The sequence below is a fragment of the Rhinolophus sinicus genome, chromosome 2 (assembly GCF_057876585.1).
Source record: "Rhinolophus sinicus isolate RSI-liver-muscle chromosome 2, RSI-T2T, whole genome shotgun sequence".
NCBI classification, from domain to species: Eukaryota; Metazoa; Chordata; class Mammalia; order Chiroptera; family Rhinolophidae; genus Rhinolophus; species Rhinolophus sinicus.
This window is the reverse complement of record NC_142502.1, coordinates 149,897,488-149,902,123: the sequence shown is the minus strand read 5'-3', so window position 1 is coordinate 149,902,123 and position 4,636 is coordinate 149,897,488. Positions and strand designations below refer to the sequence as shown.

General features: G+C 39.6%; 1 pseudogene; it reads right to left on the bottom strand.

The window, feature by feature from the left end:
* Positions 1–2,573: 2,573 nt before the first annotated feature.
* Positions 2,574–4,313, bottom strand: LOC109437562 (large ribosomal subunit protein uL4 pseudogene; annotated as a pseudogene).
* Positions 4,314–4,636: the final 323 nt, after the last annotated feature.

The following is a 4,636-nucleotide window of genomic DNA, read 5'->3' as shown; positions in this document are numbered from 1 at the left end:
CCTTTCTTGAAAAATGAAACAGAGAAACAATAATATTAGTAACTAACAATGATTAAATTTTTACTGTGTCAGAAATAGCTCTAAATGCTTTAAATGTATTATTTACTTTGGACAGCCCCATAAGTGAAATACTGCTACTACTATTACTATGTTTTCATAATAAATGATAGTCCAGCAATTTGCCCAAAACCACATATCTAATAAGACAGAACCAGGACTGAAGTCAAGACAGCTGGACTCCAGAACCCATGCTCTAAGCTATTACTCTGCATAATGTAGGTGATGATTAAGGTACTGTGCTAGGAGTAGTAGTGGGGGGTGCTAAGAATAGGCTCCTGCTTTCAAGAGGGTAGACAATACTTAACAATACATGCTTATCTGAATGACTTGCTCCCTCTTTTTCTCTGAAATTTAAGAGAGAGAGAGAGAGAGAGAGAGAGAGAGAGAGAGAGAGAGAGAGAGAGAGAAGAGAGGAGAGGAGACGACAAAAGAACAACGGAGGGAGGGAGGAGGTAGGGTGGGAGTGGGTGGCCAGGAATTTTTTCAGCTATCAAAGAAGTAACTAGCATGGTGTGTGTGTGTGTGTGTGTGTGTGTGTGTGTGTGTGTGTGTGTGTGTGTGTGTGTATCTTATGCTACCAATTTCAATACTACCACCACAATGTTGATATATGTTTTAAAACTATCCAATGATGTGGCATAAAATATATAATTCATTTTTACTAAGATCATGAAACTTCTTAGAAGAATTTTGGTTTATCAAGTCTCGAAACAAAAAATGCAAAAATAATATAAGGTAAAAAGAGTGAAATAACTTTTGACTTGTGAAAGAACAGGGTTCAGGTGCAGGATGAAGCATATCAAAAGCATATGAAATGTTATTACTTTGAAAAGAAATAAAGGAATAACAAGTTTAGAAAATTAACTGTCAAATTACATTTTTTAAGAGGGGCAGTTAAAATGCTGATGAACAAATATAAGATGATGACTCAGGGGCACTAAAAATACGAAATGTGTGGGTTCTACTAGATAATACAATAAGTACTGGGAGTTTCACTTTATAACCCATTGTGATTAAACTGCATACTGCTGAAAATGCAGATGTGATACTACCATAGTAAAAGCAGCCTTTTAAAAGATGTTCTAATTAAATCATGAAAAATTGGAAAGAAAATGTTGAGAGAAGCCATTTTGAAGATTTTATTAATGATGCATTCATGTAGAGGGCTTTATTAGATTTGAACTAGCAAAAGTTAATGCTAGTGCACAAAATGATAGATAAGCATTTCCCTCCCCTCCCAAAATATTCTTTCTTTCAGGGCAAAAAGTTTTTTTGTAATACAAACACCTTTAGATTCAGTTAAATTCTAGTAATAAGAAATGTTAATAGTTGAGTTAATAAAGCTTCAATTAATCTATGTCTGTATATGACTTAGCTGTATTAATTTCCCCATTTCTTACATAGCACTCTACCTCTTAACAGAGGATTTCTTTTAATATTCAAAAAGTTTTGTTTTTTTTTTCAGGAAGCCCAGAAGGTGTTGACTTTACTGGAAGTTCATATCAGGTGTAAACTGTCCCATTAAGAAGCTCTTGTTAAATGTTTCTGAGGAAACCTAGGGAGGACTCAATTTAGGATTAATCTATTAAATGTATTAATTGTTTCAGTAGGTGACAAGTAAACTTTCTTTTCTTTTTTTTAAAAAACACTACTATCTGATCATTCACTGGCTAATAGCTCATTATTCTTCAAAACTCAGCTCAAGATTCACCATAACTAGGAAACTTTTCCTAATTCCTCTCTCCCTTTCTTGGCTCCTATGTGATCCCTTATCAACCTGTGGACAGCCCACTCCTTACAGAACTGGAATTCCTTATCTGAAATCATAAAATCTAAAAAGCTCCTAACAACAAAAACCTTTTGTGTTTGATACAAATTTATCTGAGGGCAAGACCTGACCCATGAGGTTCTCTGTAGAAATAGTAATGTGTTCGTTGATTATGGCAGTGCTTTTCCAGATGATACTAGTGGGTTGGCATGATATATGGCATATGCACAATACTACTTTTCCAAAATGTGAGGAAATTTGAAACACATCTGGGCCCCAAGAGTTTGGGATAACAATTGTGGACTTATGTTATTACATCACATTGCAGTTATTGGTGAATTGTCTGGAAAGTCCTGTGACAAAGTATTATGGTTTATTTACCTTTATAGAGTGATCCTGATTTGCTAGGGACTAAATAGTTTCCTGGGCTGCACGTCATTCAGTGTTAAAACTGGATAAATCCCAGGAAAATGGGGACCTTTGAATCTCAGCCCCAAATACAGTGTCAAGTAGCTACTAAATATTCAAAACATACTTGTTGAGTGAATGAATGAATGAATGAATGAATGAGCTGTCTTCAAATATTCTGTGGTCAGTAATAAAAAGTCTAAAAATATTTAATCTAAGTGAAAAATTCACTGAAGTCAATTTAGACTGCTCCCTACCAGAATGATGACATTAAAGTGTTAACTTTTAAATATACCTTTTTCTTTTCTTGCCTCTTTGATCAGGTTTTTATTCAGAATTAGCTGTCCAAAGTGATTTGTCCTTTATGGAATAAACAAATTTCAGTGTATGCCACAGGCTGCTTTCTTTCTGTGGTGGTTGCTTTTCTGCAGGCTTCTTTTTAGCCTCTGGTTTCTTGGTAGCTATAGCCTTTTTCCTCACCAAAGGCTTTTGCTGCTTCGTAATGCCAATAGCCTTCTTTCCTTTCTTCCCTACCACCTTCTCATCGGAGTTGGCTTTTAGCACTACAGCTATTTATCCACCCGGAGCTGGTGATTCTTGCCCTGGTGAAGAATGGTTTCCGGCGCATGGTCTTTGCATATGGGTTCAGCTTCAACATGATTCTCAGGTTTTTCACAGGATTCTTCTTCAGGGCTCTGTGCTGAATCTTCTTGTGTGGTGCTCAGAGGGCCCTTTGGATCTCTGGGCTTTTCAAGATTTTGCTAAGTTCTGTTGTCATGCAGGGTGTCATGCGGGGTCTCAGCTCCCGCTCCCCACATACAAACGCAGGATATGGTGAGACCAGAAAGGAACACCCACGGAGCCATAGGTAGGGGAGTCACACCACTATATTCTCGCTGGCGGCTGGGTTGGAGACACAGGAAGCAGGAGTCATACTGTCCGCAACCCGCAGTTCTAACTGCAATCCGTACTTGCCAGCCACCATCTTCTTGCTAGCCCCCATTTTCTGCTAGCGTAGCCATGGCAGCTATACTAGTGGCCAATGGCTCATTGGTTACAGCTGACGGCCAACTAGCCACAGCTGATGGCCATCCAATCACAGTTGATGGCCATTTACTACCTGAGTGAGCACCTTTCCACGTGAGGGCGAGAGCCTGGAAACTGCACTCCTGGCTGTGTCCCCACATCCGTATTCAACATCTTATGCATGAGAAGGTTGTAGTTGCTCTTGAGGGAGGCAGCTTTACACCAAGTGCCACACAGATCATCTAACTTGCAGACAGCACTTTCAGTCCAAATGCAGAAACAGCCCACCTGCCTGCCAGGAGCAAGTTTCAAAATGTTCAGCTTGCATACATTAAACAGGGTAATTCCAAGGATGTTTCTGAAGGCTTTGATGATGCCACTGTCCTTGTTACAGGTGACGCAAGGTCGCCTGGGCTGGATACAATGACAGTTTCTCATTTTGCTCTTGCCAGCTCTTATTTGCTGAGAGGCATACACTTTTTTGATATCGTTCCAGGCTTTAAGTTTCTTAAGAGACAAAACAGCCTCCTTAGTCTTCTTGTAGCCTCCAACTTTATCTTCAACCACCAAAGGAAGTTCAGGTACTTCCTCAGTATGATGACCATTAGACATGACCAGACCTGGTAAGGCTGCTAAGCAGAGCAGATGGAGCATTGCTTCTGTGCTGTGTTCATTCTGTGGTGCCAATGGCGACAGGTTTTGGTTGGTATAAACATGCAGCCCCCGTGACACATATTGCCAATGGCACTCTGGCCAGAATGGTGAATCCCACCACCTCGAACTCTGGGAATTCCAGCCATAGCTCAGGCTGTACCCCGTGACTCAGCACTGGTTTGATGACCTGCTAATTCACTGACAGCACAGGGTTGTCTATTCTTCTTGCACAAGTTGGTGTGAAGAAAGTTCACAATATCTGGTCTAGTGGGAGTCTTGAACACAGCGGGCAAAGTGACATTTTGGCCTGATGATTCCCCCTTTTGGAGTATACCGCTATCAGCGAATGAGCACACGCCATGGCGGAGAGAGGGGACTGCCATGCTCCTCTCAACCCGGTGGCTTCCACAGGAAAAGCTAAACGTAAACCTTTTAATTAATTTTTGTAATTTTCCCAGCTATCCATTTAGTTAAAACCAAAAACAGGTGAGCCAAAAGTCCTTGTTGGTATATGCTGAAAATTGTTCATATTTACTTTGACACAGTAACTCTGACATCTAGATGGTAATGTGTGAATATTAAAATGAACTTATTGGAAAACTTTTAGTTTTCTCTTTGGTCTGGTACAAATAATGAAGTGAAGCAGTACATGTTTCATGAACACCAGAAGGTGTTTGTCTATATCATATATTCTCTATTTAATCCTAGTTTATCTTTCTT